This window comes from Grammomys surdaster, unplaced genomic scaffold, assembly GCF_004785775.1.
Source record: "Grammomys surdaster isolate TR1022 unplaced genomic scaffold, NIH_TR_1.0 130, whole genome shotgun sequence".
NCBI classification, from domain to species: Eukaryota; Metazoa; Chordata; class Mammalia; order Rodentia; family Muridae; genus Grammomys; species Grammomys surdaster.
In genome coordinates, this window is record NW_021604588.1 from 22,944,859 (window position 1) to 22,961,684 (window position 16,826).

Genomic DNA, 16,826 nt, shown 5'->3' on the forward strand with positions numbered 1-16,826 from the left:
TGAAGAGGGATGCTTGAAGACAAGAGAGTGGCCTTCCCATAGATTCCCCTCCTCTTCGTCTTCATCTTCATCTTCTTTTCTCTTTCTCTCTCTCTCTTCTTCTTTTTTTTTTTTTTGTGGTATCACGGCACCCAGGCTAGCCTCAGACTTGCTATGTAGAAAAGGATGAACTTGAACTCTCGGGTCCTGTGTGCATGTGTGTGTGTGCTTGTATACACATTGCTCGTGAGGCTGGAGTATTGGTTCAGTGAGTTAAGATCACTGTCTTTACGGAAGACCAGCACTTTGGGATCAGCACTGGTTCTCAGCTCCAGGAAGATCACACAAGTTGGGCCTCTTGGGCGCCTGCGCTCCATGCTTGTGCTGACTCTGACATATATGCAAAGACATGTAATTTTAAAATATTAGAAATAAATCTTTTTAAACCTTTTACATTTTGTATTTGTCATGTGTAAGTGTATAGGTGTACTACGTATATGGGGTGTGTGTATACCTGTGTGGAGATCAGAGGACAAAGTGCTGGCGGCCAGTCTCTCCTTACACCATGTAGGTTCCAGGGGTCAAACTCAGGACCTCAGACTTGGTGGCCAGCCAGTACCTACTGAGCCATCTCACCAGCCCAAAGTACCCTTTTCTTAATGACAGTATCTTCCTTCTTGCTTCTTTCATCCCTTCCTCTCTCTCTTCTTCCTTTTATTTTGAGAAAGAACAAGCTGAAGTGGAAGAAGCCACAGACCGCTGACTCTGAGGTGAAATAAGTCTAGGTTTGTCTCTTGCTGAGTTATGTAACCCAGGACACACAGTTCATCTGCTCTGAGAGGAAAACCGGAGCCCCTTTGGCTCTTAGGGCATGTTACTGCGACCTGCTTTCTTAGGAACACCTAGGAGCCTGGCCGTTATAGCCTCACTGTCAACTCCAGGTCAACTACCGGCTTTGAACAGGTGAGTCAGCTGTCCAACCATGGGAAGCAAATCTCCCAGCTGGACACTATGGGGAGAGCCCTCCCCAGGGCCAGTGTCCGGCTGCTCAGCTATATGTGGGGGTTGGGATGGAAACCTCTATGAGGCAGGCAGAGTGGGAGCCAGGATCAGTAGAGGACCAGGGAGGGAACCTAGGTTCTAAACCTGCCAGGACAGAGCCCCCTGGCATGGAACTATGGAGAGTTAGTACTGAGCACAGTAACTAACACCTGTCTATGTCGGAACCATCTCAACAGTCCTCTGGCAACAAGCACATCTGGAAAAAAAATCAGGAGACAGAGGACAATGTGCCCAGGGAATCTCATTCCTAATTAAAAGGAAACCTGCCTGTTTGCTCATCTCAAACACCCTTCTCTCCTGTGTGCACTTCATCCTTTAAGTCCATCTCTCTCCCTTCCACTTCCCTGATCCCCAGACCAGAAAAGAACGTCAGGGCAGCACTTCTGTGGACTGGGAATTGGCCTGCCCACCGCTTAGAGAAAACAGTTCACACCTGTGCTCAAAGGACAGCAACAACCAGGTTCACCACCTCACCGTCACATGGTTGCCCACAGACGGACCAAGTCCAGCCAGGTCTGCTCATCTTGGTCAACCAGGGCCTGAATCCTGCTTTGCCTGTGTAGAAACCCTAGACACCAGAAAGAGACAGTGGTCACCTTCCCACTTTGAAGTGCCCTGCAATTCGCTGACAGTGGAGGATAGCATTTGCTGACAGTTCCCAGGATTCTGGTTGCTGTTTTCTCTTTCCCACAACTGGGAAGGTAGGCACGAAATGCCGCACCTTTTCCAATAAGATAGATGCAGGCTCCTGAGTGAACGTGCTGTCCAGGAGCACAAGGCTTCTGCGCTGAGAGCTGTACTGAGGAACAGTGGGAGAGAGCAAGGGCCAGCATCCCATTTAAAGGATGTTCTCGCTGGCCTAACTTCCTTTTGTTCTACCTGTAGTGGGTTGGAATGTGAAAATGTCCCCCATGGCCTCATGGGTTTGGATGCTTGGTATCCAGCTGATGGCGCTGTTCTGAAGGCTGTCAAACCTTTAGGAGTTAATGCCTCACTTGAGTAAGCAGGTTATTGAGATTAGGAACTAAGGTTTTATAGCCCATGTCCACTTCCAATCTGCTCTGTTTCTTCTTCCTCCAAGATCCAAGGTGAGGGTCCCAGCTACACACACCTGCCACTGTCGAGCCATCTGCCACCATGATGGACTGTAGGCCCTCAAACTGTGAATCCAAATAAACCCTTCCTCTCTTAGTGTCAAGTCATTGGTCACCACAATGAGAAAAGAACCTAACATAGGTGCCCGTCTCCTAGATGGTACCACCTCCCCACAGCAACACTGTCCAGCAACCAGGGCTAACACACAGCTTCTAGGGACCTAAGCCATAATATGAGAAAACCTACTGTGTGTCCACTGGTCTTCATTGGGAATCTGAGACACTACACAAAGCAGATTTGGAGACATCTGTGCCTGCTGTATCTCGCTGTCTTGTTAGTCAAGACTGAGAAATGACTGTGGTTGCTCAGCAAAAGGAATAAACATGTGAAATAAGTCACAGGCCTATGAAGGGAAACGTAGCTGAGAGGAGCTGGGAAGGAGGTGCCTGGCACACAGGGAGAACCAGACGAATTTCTTGCACTGGTCGCATGGGGGGAAACTCACACAGTGGTGCGTAGAATTCTGTGTGTCCCTGCATTGAATCTGATGCCGACTGCCTAACTCTTAGCACCTCAGAGTGTGACATTTGGAAACACCGTCCTTGAGAGGTAATTAGTTATGATGAACTGACAAGGAGGCTGGGTTCCTACTCTAATGTGAAGGATAGCCTCAGGAGGACGGAAACATTTAGATGTGGAGACAGCTGGGCACATGAGGAAGATCATGTGGGGATTGGAGCTACGTCCCCATCGTGAAGGGATTTGGAGGATCCAGAAGAAAGTTGTGGTACAGACTGGTCACTAGCAGTGCCTTCAGAGGGAGCTGGCCTTGCTGAGGCCTTCATCGTCTCAGCAGGAGGATTTGGTCAACTTTTGTGTATGTCATGCTGGCCGCAGATCTTCCTCGCTGCAGCTCTGACAAGCTGCATGGCACTTGGGCGGCCAGGACTCAGCTCTGATGCTCCGTCTGGGAGCCAGCTGATGATGGAAGTATCCATGTGCTGAACTGGGAAAATCAACTTTCCTGCACAATACCAACACTAATATCGTGTAAATCATGAGATTCGGCAAGATTGGGCTAAGACAGTAAGAGAAAACATGAGACAAGAGGCCTGCCTGTATTTCTGTATTTTCTTTTGACTTTTCAAAACTCCCTTTCCTCTGGAATGTTCTCTGTACTTCATGACTGTCTGGCTTGAGTGTGAACTGTCCCTCTCTCGGGTTCACATGTTGAAGGTATGGTCCCCTGGATGGTACTACTATGTAGGGACATGTCAGAGACATAGAAGCAGAGCCTGACTGAGGGAAGTAGTCCACGGAGGTGTGCCCTTGGGGGCACCCCCTGACCTGGCTCGGTCCCCTCTGCTTACTGGATGCCCCAATGAGAGCAGCTTCCTGACCCTTGTCCTTCTGTCATGAAGCCTTTGCTTCTCTTAGCTCAGAAACAATAGAGCTGGAAACTGTGAACTGCAACCTCCAAAGCTGTGAGCTGAAGCTGTCTCCCTCCTTTGAACTGGGTCTATCTTGGTGTTTCTTTGACAGTGAGGGAAAAACCAAGCCATGATCTGAAGCGCACAGATGACCAGCGATTCAGACACTGCTTTGCATTGCTCCCTAATTGTGCTGAGAGCAGGTCTTGCCATACAGAGGATGAAGGCAGCATCCACTGAGTGCTCGGTCTATGCTGAGCACAGCTTAAACCCTCCACGTATATCTCGTTACTTAATGTTCACAAGGACCCTGTGGGCTTTAATTTGCACTAGGTCCAGACAGCAAAGCTGCAGTTTGGATGTTGAATGTCTTCCCTAAGGCCTCTGGGTTCAATTATTGGTCCCCAATTTGTTTGTTCTAAGGTGGTAGAGACTCTGAAGTGGGACCTCTCAGGAGATTTCAGGTCCCTGGAGACAGGTCCTTGAAGGGAACTGTGAGACCCTGGTATCACACTCTCCTGATGTCATCCCCAGAGGTCAAAAGCATGAGTTCCCAGCATTGGCGCCTCCCAAAGGGTGAGTGAGCCAATAAGCCCCGCCTTCCAAAGGGTGAGCCAGTAAGCCTCCTCTCTTTACAAGCTGACTGTCTCCTATGTCCATCGAAGTAACTGACTCAGGAAAGCATAAAAATAGTTCTGCCGAGCCTCTACTCTGAGTGGTAAAAAGCATAATCATTATTTTTTCTAAGAATTTTAAACTATGCACCTGTTTCTACACTGAGCTTTATTAGTTGTCTGTCTGTTTTGTTTCAAGACAGGGTCTCTTCATGTCTCTCTGGCTGTTCTGGAACTCACTACATAGGCCATTATGTAGAACGGTCTCAAAATCACAGAGATTGACCCGCCTCTGCCTCCCAAGTGCTGAGATTAAAGGCACAAACCACTATGCCTGGTTAATACTGAGCTTCTAATACCCAGAGAATTCAGGAAAACTCACACATAAGCCTAAGCTGATGGCGTTGTTAGGGAAACAGCACAGCCCATCTGCTCTGGAGAAGTCAGTTTTGAACCCAGGCTCAGAGATCCCGAACAGCTCAGGCAAACAAACCGCTGAGAAAAATTAGTCTCGTGTGCCGCGGCCCCCCTCCTCACAAGGCAGAAATCGGCATAAATAAGTCATCAATTAGAAACTGAACTCAGAAGTCGAATGTAACGTGCTTTTTTGTTGAAAGTTTTTACAGAAACAAGAGAGTTACAAACAGAAGAAAGTTAAAATTGGTCTGGCGCAGCTCTATGTGAAGCCCAGCAACAAGGAACGACCCACCACAATTCTCCAACGGGCTGCGGACTCAGACTGGTGGATCCAAATGCACTCCCCTTACTAAGAGGGCCCCGGCCCCACGGGATGGATCCCCTAGAGCCCCAGAAACTTCTGGACCACCTTCAGTGGATCGTCCACCTCCTTCAAGTAAGGCTTCCGGGCCTCCACCCATGGGGAGCTGTCCTGCTACTGGTGTGGAGCCCCCAAGTCCCCAGTCACTGAGTCTGAGACTCTGTTAGAAGACGTGCTGAGACCTCTGGAACAGGCATCGGAGGACTGCCGCGGTCACACGAAGAATCAGGTACGTGATGATATCAGCCAATGATTGGCGCTGCTTTAAGAACGGTGAGCCGGAGGGATGTTGTCAATACCTGTAAAGAAGAGGATGGCACTGCTAGTGTAAGAACTTTTACATCACCAGTGGGACGCAGCAGGATGACCGTCACCGATCGCTCAAGGTTGATCACGTGACTGAGGTCAGTCAGTGGATGGTGGGAGTAAAAAGATTAATTGCAGAAAAGAGGAGTCTATCTTCAGAGGAGGCCAAAGAAGAGAAATCGACAGCGGCACCTGAGAACCAGATATCAGGCTCCCAACAGTCGTCGTAATGCCAGTGGCCCCCCAGACTCACTTCACATGACTTCCTGTGCCTTAGTGTAGAAGGTCCCCTCTCGCTTGGCTCCCTTTTACCACCAGGGAGAGTATCAGTCTTGTTGGACTTGACCAAAGATCCTACCTAAGCCGCTGCAAGTTCACTTGTGATTCATATGTACATTTCAATAATTTCTCAGTGGTGGAAAGTGAGTAGGAAAGGTGGAGAAAAAAGAAAGTTAAAATTGATCAGTTAGATGTGAAAAAGAACCACTGGGCTATGGGTAGAGGGAGAGTGCTCAGAACCTGACAGTGGGGGTGGGGGGGAGGAAGGGGCGCGGCACCGTGGAGGTGGTGGCAAAACTTGTTTTTGCCAGTGTAAACACTGCTTAGTGTCAATAATTTTACTCTCTTTGATTCTTAGTTATACTGGGACCAGAAGTTCATGGCTTCAGACAAATTAATCACCTTTTGCTTAACAGTGTCTGTGTCTGGGGGCGGGGGTTGTGGGGATGGGGAGGGGCTTAAGTAAAGGATTATTGCTAGTACTCCCTTTTCTTACCAGGCAGACAGAAGCCTCTTACTGGCCAGGGAGCTCATTAACTCTTTTTGAACCAGAGAGAAAGAGGAAAGGAAAAGAATTAAGATGCTTTATACAGACAAATGTGCATAGACACATGTACACTCATACACCCACATCCTGCCTGGGCCCGACTGTCAAAACCAACTCCACAAGTATTCATGCATGGTACATACATACACATATATATGTACATATGAACAGACATATGCATTTGGATGCATGGATGGATGGATGGATGGATGGATGGGGCAGAGTCCCCCAAGCCACCATATTGTCTTACTTTCTTTTTTTTGTGGCCTTTTTATATCTTCTTAGATAAAAGTTCTTTAGAGAATTACCTCATAGATGAAATGTTACACAAAATGGGAGTCACAGAAGGATGGTGACATTAAGTTCTAAGAGGTATTTCCATCCAAAAGCTCAGTTTCATATGGTCTTGCCTTATAGTGCACATGTGTGGTGTCATCCTTGGACCTGAGTGCTTTTCCTTGAACACAAATTTGTCCCAAGCCTATTTCTCTTTTTAGCGTAATTATGAAAACTCATTGTATCTCTTATAATGCAACCTTTACTTACTGTTATGAGGAATGGGCGCATTCTATTCCTGATTTGAACTTTACTACATCTTTCTAGCAAAACAACTAAAACTATCTCTTAAAACTTTCTTCCTGCCGGGTAGTGGTGGTGCACGCCTTTAATCCCAGCACTTGGGAGGCAGAGGCAGGTGGATTTCTGAGTTTGAGGCCAGCCTGGTCTACAGAGTGAGTTCCAGGACAGCCAGGCTTACACAGAGAAACTGTGTCTCAAAAAACAAAAACAAAAAAAGTAAAAACTTTCTTCTTAAGATTATTTTAATCAAATCAGGAATTCTATTAAATCATTAATTCAGCTAAACAGCATTAAATCATGAAAGTTCATCTTTATGTTGGTCTGCAGGAAATCTGTTCAATAGAGGTGGGCTAATGCTCAGGGATTATTATATTAATTTAATAATGACAGCTTCAAGAAGCAATCCTGAGATGAAGTCTCTTTGGGACCTTGCCTCTCAGAGCTCACCCATCGAAGACCATGGAATGTCTGCCTCCGGGAAGGCCAGCTGCTAGCTTTAGCCTATCCTAGTTGGCTCCTGACAAGAGAGTGGCATATGTGAAGCCATCTTGCTGCCCCCCGCCCCTTGCTTTTTACATGAGTTACATCAAATACTGAAATAGCAGTTCTCATACAAAAATCTTTGAGAAAATTCAAAAAGATTAAACAACTTGTATATAAAGTGATGACCATCAAGTCTCAGAACTGGACCCAAACGCAGACTCTCTTCTGATTTCCCCCATCCCCTCCTCTCTCTCAGGGTTGACCTTAATTTATGATTGTATTAGCCAGGATTCTCTAAAGGAGAAATCAATAGGATGTACACACACACACACACACACACACACACACACACACACACCACATATTAAGCAAGCCTGTGTTAAAATAGCAACAGCAGCTGAATCACACCTGAGAGGCTGAGAATCTGCAAGTTTCCTGGTTCTTGAGGCTGGGAGCTTCAGCAGTCACCTTCTGGAAAGCCACCAGTCTTTCTTTAGTTCACTGCTAAATCCTGGAAACATTGGTTCTGATCTCAATGCAACTGGGTAAACCAGCTCAGAGAGAGGGAAGACCAATGAGAAAAAGGCACATCTCTTTCCACCACGCCCTTTCTATCTGGGCTGCTACCAGAAGGTGTGCCCCAAGGTCACAGCCATGGCCACCCCACTGCACGGTGAGTCTTCCCCCAGTGATCACAGTTCTTCAGGTGAAACTCCTACCCCCTCCCTCCCATAATTCTGATTTGTGGCAATTTGACATCAAAACGAATCATCATATTGATTTTGCTGCCTCAGTCTCTGACGTAACTCTTTTGTTCGTTTTCAGTGCCAAGGCTCGAGTCCACTGGACTTCCTCCTGAATCAGTGGGCTGCACCCCAGATGATCTTTCTGTGTTTTGGTGTGTGTACATGTGTGTGAAGGTGAGCTTGCCAGTGGACACATATTGAGACCAGAGGCTGGTGTTGAGACCAATTGCTCTTCATTTCATTTTTGAAATTACAGTATATTATTTATTTACTTGTGGTGGGCGCGCATGCCTCGTGACTGTGGAGGTCAGAGGATAATTTTCACAAGTCGGTTCTCTCCTTCCACCAAGGTGGGGAGGGGGCGGTGTCCTAGTGCTCGAACTTGAACCATCGGGCTTAGCTGCAAGCACCCTCAGAAGGTTTATTATGCCATTTCTCTGCCCCTGCCCCCATATCTTATTTTTGAGTGTCTCTTCCGGAACCTGGAACTCACTGTTTCAGCTAGACTGAGCACCAAGCCCGACTTTTCTCCACCCCCACTGCCCTAGCGCAGGGGTTATGTGTAGATTAGGCTGGCCTCAAAATCATAGAAATCTGCAAGCCTTTGCCCCCCCCCCCAGGATTAAAGGCATATGTCCCATATCTGGCTTCATAGTATCTCACATTGCTCCTGGGCATCTGGCTCTGGTCCTCCTCTTGTACAGCAAGCACTTTATTTGATTTACCAGCAAGTCATCTCCACAGCACCCCACTCCTTTTGCTTTATCTTAGCAAGAGAAAAAAAAAGGAATTACTAATCACAGGCATTTCCTGGCTGTCCTTGTCAAAGGGTTATGTTGTTCCTCACACCCTGAGGCTAGGCACTGAAAAGCAGCAACACTCAAAACCCACAATTTCCTTCCCCAACTTGTCCCTTGTGTGGGGGCTGCTGGAGAAAGTGGGGCATGAAGGAGAGTCAGAAACTAAAACAGGAGACTAGGACAAGGACCGAGGTGGGTCCCCAAACCTACAGGCAGCACCTGGGGCCCAGACACCAGTCTTTGTAGGGTCCAGCATTGTAAGAGGCTTTGAGGACATTTGGCTAGAAAGAACAGACAGAAGACTTTCTTGGATGGCACTCCTGTTTGTCCAGGGAAGAGGGTCACCTACAGTGAAGGACTGCCTTCTGTTACAATGGCCACCTGTGAGGAGCCTGCTGGCCTGTCCCCACTCTGTGCTAATGGCCCCGTGCCCATCTCTCCCTTGGGAAGCAGCCCTCTTGTGATCACAATCACAGGTGCACCTGGGCTTACAGTCGGGTTGCATCTCACCAAACTCTCAGAAATGAAAACCCTGTGAGCCAAAATCTCCTTGAGGGCAGGCAAGATTGCCCCGTGGGTAAAAGTGCTGGCTTCCAAGCATGACAGCCTAGCTTTGATCCCAAGGACCCACACAATTAGAGCTGACTCCTAAAGGTTGTCCTCTGACCTAAACACACTAAATAAATCAATAGGATTTTTAAAGTGTATTTGATTGGATGTGATGACTCACACCTGTAATTCCAGCACTCTGGGGGCTGAGGCAGGAAGACAGAGAATTTCGAGCCACTCTAGGATATGTAGAAAGACCCAGCATCATAGAAGAAAAATAAAAAATGTACTGAATACACCTAACCTATCAAACACCCACCTAACCCAGCTCACCTCAAACAAGCTGGAACACTTCCTGAGCCTGAAGCCGGGCAGAACCATCCCACACAAAGCCTGCTTGTAGTAAATTCAGTCAACTGTGAATGTTTCCTCTTCTGAAAACTATTAGTCCAATAGCACCCAACTTACACACGTTCACAGAGAACTCGGTTAGATGGTGCACCAGGAGGCAGCTGGTGTGTAGTGAATTGCCTCTTCCTTAGCCATGGCTTGGAGATGCTGTGGTCACGAGCCCCCCTCGCCAGCTGTGTTCCGTCTGTATACTTGTCAGTTTCATTGTCTGTCACATGCTTAAAAGAGAAAGAATTTTTTTTTAAGTTTCTAATAGACTAGAGAAGTGGCTCAGTCATTAAGAGTACTGGCTGCTCATCCAGAGGACCCAGGTTCCATTCCCAGCACCCACAGCACAGCTCACAATGGTCATCATTACAGGTTTTGTCTGTTTGGGGTTTTGGTTTGTTTTTAAATAAAAAAAAAAAGCAGCATGTTTGTATTCCAGAAGCCATGACTCAAGTGTGCTGTTTACCAGCTGTCAGTGCGCCATCTTCTAGGGCTGGTGCTCCCTTAGCGGAGCTGGCCAGGGAGTTACCAGCTAAGACAGAAAAGACAGGGATGACAGTTGAGGGTGTCCACATCTTGCTAGGGAGCAGCTTAGGGTGAGTATAGATGAGGTGCCAAAGACTGAACAGGAGGAAAATGAACGGGTAGAGGGTCAGCTGAAGTGGAGGAAGGCAGGTCAGGAATGACCCAGCAAGGCTGAGGAGGGTTGGCAGCAGAAGGCATTGGGACAGGATCAGAGCATCCCCAAGAAACCGAGCAAAACAGAGCTGTGTCTGTAAAATCAGGACTGCGCAAACCTGAAGGAGGCAGTCCCATGGGAGGCCGCACTCTCTGCTGAATTAGAACTAAAACCACTGGGCAGATTGAGGAGACGCTGATGGATATGACTCAGAACCAGATGTCTTAAACTGCATTTTCTGAACGGGTCATGAAGCTGCCATGCATATTAGGGCTTCCTGGGTGGGTAGAGTGCTCAGCTCTGTCGCTAAGGAGCTGCTGAATCCTGGCCTCTCAGGGGTTTGGGCTATGAAATGAGGGTGGATCAGGTCCCTAATGCTAGACTTCTATTTTACAATAGAACCATCTGAAGGAGCTAAACGTCCCAATGTCCAGGCTGTAGTCTGCAGTCACGAAATCAAAATTGTCGGGGAGGGGGTTCACACTCCTCAGTGTTGAACCCAGTTAAGTCTGGGACCCAGGGATATGTGTGGTCTCTAGAGGTCTCAACCAGCCCTGTCATCCACAGAGCCTTAGGGAAATGAGAGGGGTCACTGAGGGCAGTACTCCTGAGAGGCAAGGCAGGAACCAGACGCTATCATAACATTAGGTGACTTGGGATTTTCAAGTGGGCAACAGCTTACTGTACATTTCGGCAAGTTGTTTTTCTGGTTTATTCATTACATGGTTGTTTCTTTGAGTACCTACTGTGTGCCTGGTGCTGTACCAGGTACTTAGGATCCAACAGTGTACGGGTCAGGTATCAGCTTTCGACTCCTGGGACAGAGCCGGAACCAAATAAGGACTTAATGGTGAGGACCTACTGACCGCAAGATCTCACTGTGTTCCTCTAACATTTGGATTGAGAAAACAATCCTAGGACCAGAAAAGTCCTGCCTCTTGATCCCAACCAAATCTAGTGTGTCTTCCCAGCTCGAGTACAGCTGTCACCTGGCAACTGACCTGTTTGGGAAACTGAGAGTAAAGATCAAACAGCTTCCTCCACTAGAGACCTTCAGGATAGGACCTTGAGTACAGTATGGGCCCATCCTCCTCCAGTTCGCCTCTGCCTAACAGGGCCAACAGTTCCTCTTTCCCCTTTAGCATGGGGTGAAGGATCGAGGACTTAATAAGGATAGAACAGTCCATGGAGGGCGTGAAGAGAGCTTGCTCTGTTGAGAGTGACATAGAGACCGTCAAGAGTGGAACGGGTACTCAGAACCTTATTTCCGGTCAGAGAGGCTGTCATTTCCGGTCAGAGAGGCTGTCGATGTGTTGAAGGTGGGGCAGGACCTACCTGAATCTTAATGGCTTTATTTATTTTCCTTATGGGCGTTGGGAGAGGTGCTTTGCTTCGTGCATCCATTCTAGCACCAGGGGTACCATCCTCTTCAAGATGTGGCTCTGGAGGCAGATCAAACGGCACAAAGGTGAGCAAAGTCAGGAGGGTGGCTCTTGAGGTCAGTTTGCACTGCAGAGCCTGGGAAAGGTGCCCAGGAGTGCGGAAGGGCCTCTCGACCTGCTGGCTTCCGTCTCCCTATTTCAGGAACTCGGTACTAGAGGTAGCTGTCGTGTCTGGGATGACACCCCTCCTCCGTGACCTTCTCCAGTTTCTTCTCTTTCTGTTCTCTCTCCCTGGCGTCTGCCCACTACTGAGGCCTCCTGTGTGGAAGAACGCTTGATTGTTTAGCCTCCGAGGCCTTAGGTGGAGCGTTCTCTTGGGATCCAGAGATGAGGGCTGTCAGTGAAGGGAGTTCTGGGTAGATGAGGGAAGATACCTCTTCCTGTGAGACTCTAGACTAGGAGAGACTGCAGGGCTGTCAGCTTCTACCTGAGCAGCAGTGGCCACATCACCCAAGAACCGGTTAGAAACGCCAACATTCAGTCCTGGCCCAGGTCACAGAGGCAGATGCTCAGTCCAGAAAGGTGAGTAACCTGCCCGAAGACACAGAGCAGAAGTGCGGGTTTCACTAAGCATCCATCTCAGAGACAGATCCCCACCAGGGTGCAGATAGAAAAGTATTTCTCGCTGCCACCTAGTGCCCTAGGAAGAAGGACAGTCCCACCTCTGGTTCTGGGATCTGAATTGGGGGTGCAGAGGCAAGACACAGATTAGGCAAGGGAGTAGGAGGGTCACAGAGCCCAGAGTTGGGCACACAGATTTGCCTGGAGGGTAATTTAAAGATCTGAACTGGCAGATCTAAGCCCAAACCCAAAGCCCGTTTCCAGGAGGGCAGAACAACCTGTGCTCTTTCTCAGGAGCCAGGTGCAGCAGGCTGTGATGGCCACATAGGGTTGAACTCCAGAATGTTGCCTGTATCCTCAGTGGGACTTGCTTGGCCTCTGTCAGGGACATGTGGCCCCTGGGGAAAGAAATAGTCAGGGTAGGTACAGAAGGGGTGAAAGTGAGGTGGTCCTTCAGGGCGCAGTGGTCTCCCTCCCTCCTAGTCAGGTACCACACAGATGGGTGGAACCCTGGGTTCAAGGAGTGGAGAGGGTCCAGACACAGAGGGGGTGCCTGCTCTAGGCCCACATGCCGTCACTGCCTGTTTTCACGGGGGAGTCTGGAAGCACAGCGGGAGAGGAGCCTGGAAAGCAGCGTCTCTGAGGCATGCTGCTCTGAAGGCAACTACACATGGCCTCATTTAAAGCACACATACCTGACTCCCAACAGGCAGATAGCGAGGCTCAGCCCAAAGTCATACCCTCCTAAGAGACAGATGTTTATCCTAGGATCTAAAACCAAAGCCTGGAAGCTACTCAAAAACATCACATGCTATTCTCTCCTTCTCTGAAGACTTAATCCAGTTGGGCCTGTCAATCACGTGGCCAGGAGCCCACCTGTTCCTCACCATTCCAGGAGCTGATTAACCTGAAGCCATGCTAGGAGGATGAACAGAAGAACTGTCCCTTGAAGGAATGCACTTTCTCTCTCAGAATCCCGCCCAGCACAGCTGCTGGCAGTCCTGCGCAAATCTTGGAGCGTGTCTGCTTCTAGTCTTAATTCAGGACATGTAACTCTTCATTTTCTATGTTTTTACATCTCCGTCTTTTGAGTCTGGGCCCAAAGCCTGAGTATGCTTTCCCAGACGCTCTGGACTTTCTTGCTCTTTCTTTGAAGCCCGTCACCTCTTCTACCATTTCTAATCTATTCCTGTCCCAGCAGCTGCCAGGCCTTACAGCTTCCCAGCTCTGTTGTTTGTCTCCTAAACTCTCAAGTTCTCTGGTTCGTTTTTGAAACTCATTCATTAGTGAGACTAGGACCCCAAACCCACAAAGAAACCCCTAGGCTCCCTGGTAACACTTGGAGCTTGTTGCGGCTTCATTGAAAAACCTGATGCTAATCACTGACTTCCACATACACACATGCATGTATAGATGAACATGCATGCATGTGCACAACACAGAGAAGGGGGGGAAGAGAGGCACAGAGACAGACAGGCAGAGAAAGGAGATGTATTCAGTGTGGCCACACTGGGAAGAAGAACAGGAAGAACGTCAGCTGATGCCCCAAGGCAGTCTTCCAGAAGAGGTATGCATAACTAAACAGCCAGGGTCAAGATGTGCCCCCCCCCCCATTGCCAATCCACCATTGTCTCAGCTCCAGTGATCTCACATGCAAGTGGCCAGACCTGTTGTAATCCCTTCCTTGGAAACACTCTGGCTGGTACCAGAGCCTCAACCTTTCCTTTCTCCAGCATTAGATTTTAATTCTGTAGGGAGGTCTATTGTTTCAATAGTCTGACAGCTGCAGGGAGTGTCTCTTTAGACTATCTCTTTCTTGTCAGGACAGTTATAGGATAGATGGTGTCCCCAAAGGGGCAGAACAGCTCAGCCATCAAGAATCCTAGCTATGCTACTCAGCCATCTGAGCCTGACATACTAGGCTACAGATACCCCATGGTGTCCAGAGTCCACCACATGGACAAACTACTGAAGACTAAGGGAGTTCTAAACATAACTTCAAGGCGGGCTTAAACACAAACACAAGAAAAGTTTCAGCACTGATCTGTCCTCAAAGGGTGGAAGAAACATTAGCTTGGGAATCTGACTTGGGAGGTTGTAGCCACGGTTCACTGGGCTCTTCCTTCTTGAAAGATCCTGAGGGCAAATTAGAGACTCATTATCTTGACTGGCTGTAACTAGAAGGTCACAGAGTCCTCCTCTCTCCGCTTGGCTAGTCACTGACTCAGATCCCTGCTTCGAGGCTGGAGGATGGAGTGGATGAAGAAGAGGGACAACTTTCAAGGCAACTTTGGCAGCTGTCTAACAGATGGCTCAGGTCACCTTCTGTCTTGAGGGTCTACATAGGCCTAGCACCATGGAACAACCTGAGCAGGCATCTCCTGGATCCCAGGAGACAGAAAAGCCAGTGGCAGATCAGAGCCAAGTGTCTGAAAGCCAGCTCTGAGCCCTCACGGCCTGGCATCAATCCAGCTCCTACTTGAATCTACCTCTGTGGGATACTAAGATAGATCAGTGCCTGATAATGCTGGCTGGAAGCTGGAACTACTATCGGCCACTAGGCTGACCTGACAGTCCCTCTCTCAGGAACTCCCAAGACTGGGACCCTTGTCTTGACTTCCTGCCTTTATGACTATACAACGTGTAGCAACATGGGGACCCACTTTTTGCCCAGTGGTTACAATTAGTGAGAATCCAAAAGAAAGAAAAAAATTAAAGTTAGGGTCTCATATGTTCCAGGCTCCAACTCAGTTGAGAATGACCTTGAACTTGTGGTCTTTCTGCCGCCACCTACTAAATGCTATGTACAGTACCATTGTGGACCACTGTACCCTGTTTACAGATGCTGAGGAACAAACCCAGGTTTTCCTGTATGCTGGGAAAGCACTCTACCAACTGAGCTACATGGCAGCCTTCCAAAGTTTTTCTTTTTTCAATAAGAGGCATTAGGGGTTACATGTGCCAAAAGATGGAAGTAGTGGCACCAGAAGACAGTCCAGAAGCATATGACCAGTGTTCAGGTGGCTGTTAGGCTGAGGACTGAGATGCAGGCAATACTGAAGAGGAACCTGTGGAGATTTAGTTCCTCACGATGCTACCAGCTCCACCCTGGAGTGCTTCTGAGGCCAAGGTCATAAAAGAACCCACACTGCACCACAGTCGGTCTCCAGACCAACAGCCAGGAGCACTGTCTTGTCCAACCTTCTGGGTGATTCAAGGTACTCTGCAAGAGGCAGAGACAGGCTAATTCTTCCATCAGGGATGCCAAGATTTTAGAGGTGGCTTGCCTCCTTTAGCCTGTCCTTTTTTTGTCTCAATGTGCTTCTCTCTCCTCAAACAGTTCATAAAACGACCAGTAGAGGACATGCTTTCCCAACTGCTGGTGTGAAAGCTGCCCGCCAGGCTCTTCTGATAGAATTTTTCTGTCTTGGGAAAGTTGTATGTAGTTGCAGTTCTGACAAATGGATTTCAGACTCAATGTGTCTGGCCTCACCATCCCCTACTGCATAATAGGGCTATCTTTTGTTTGTTTGATTGATTGTTGTTTTTGTCTTTTTTGTTTTTGTTTTGTTTTGGAGACAGGGTTTCTCTGTATAACAGCCCAGCTGTCCTAGAACTTGCTTCATAGACCAAGTTGGCCTCAAACTCACAGAGTGCTGGGATTAAAGGTGTGTGTCACCATGCTCAGCTTATAAATTCTTTCTGTGTATGGATTTTTTTCCCTCCATGTTTATCTGTGTGCCACATGCATGCAGTACCCACAGAGGCCAGCAAAAGATGTTCTGCCCTTTGAGGCTGGAGCTGTGAGCCACCATGTAGGTTCTGGGAATTGAACCCAGGTTCTCTGGAAAAGCAGATAATACTTTTACCTGCTAAGCCATCTCTCCAGTTCTGACAGTAGGACTATCTATCTGTGCATTATTGCTTTGGCCAATACCCAATAACCCGGATCTCATTTGAGGCTGTTACCTGCCTTTCCTGTCTCATTGAAACAGAAAGCTAAGAGAAGATCTTTCTAGTATTTTGTTTTCCTTTAAGACATGTTTAAGAAATGTAGAATTGCTGAGATGAATTGCTAGGAGTAAAGAGTTTACTAAAGCATCACAGAGAGAGAGATAAACAGTATGACAGGAACTCTGAGGACAGGAACCAGGGTCCTGAGGCACATGTGTGTGGGAGCATATACATATATGTATATATACATTATAGACAAGGCTGGCCTCAGACTCACAGAGATCCACTTATCTCTACTTCTAAGTGCTAGGATTAAGGGTGGGCACCACCATGCCTGGCTTCTGTTTTTTCTTTAGTCCTGTGTTATAGGTTATACAACAATCGTAAGAACCATTTTTCCTGATCACAAGAGCATCTGAGGTTTGTTCCTTTGGTGCCCAGATCCCTTAGCCACCATCTCCTGAATGCATACATCACCAAGTCTTCTGATCTTGTTTTGTGTGCCTTGTGTGACACTTGCCCCTGCATTCACATATGGAAATGG

The 16,826-nt window shown here is 48.0% G+C and overlaps 1 pseudogene; it reads left to right on the plus strand.

Moving 5' to 3' along the window:
- Nucleotides 1–3,318: 3,318 nt before the first annotated feature.
- LOC114615123 lies at nucleotides 3,319–5,494 on the plus strand (annotated as a pseudogene).
- Nucleotides 5,495–16,826: the final 11,332 nt, after the last annotated feature.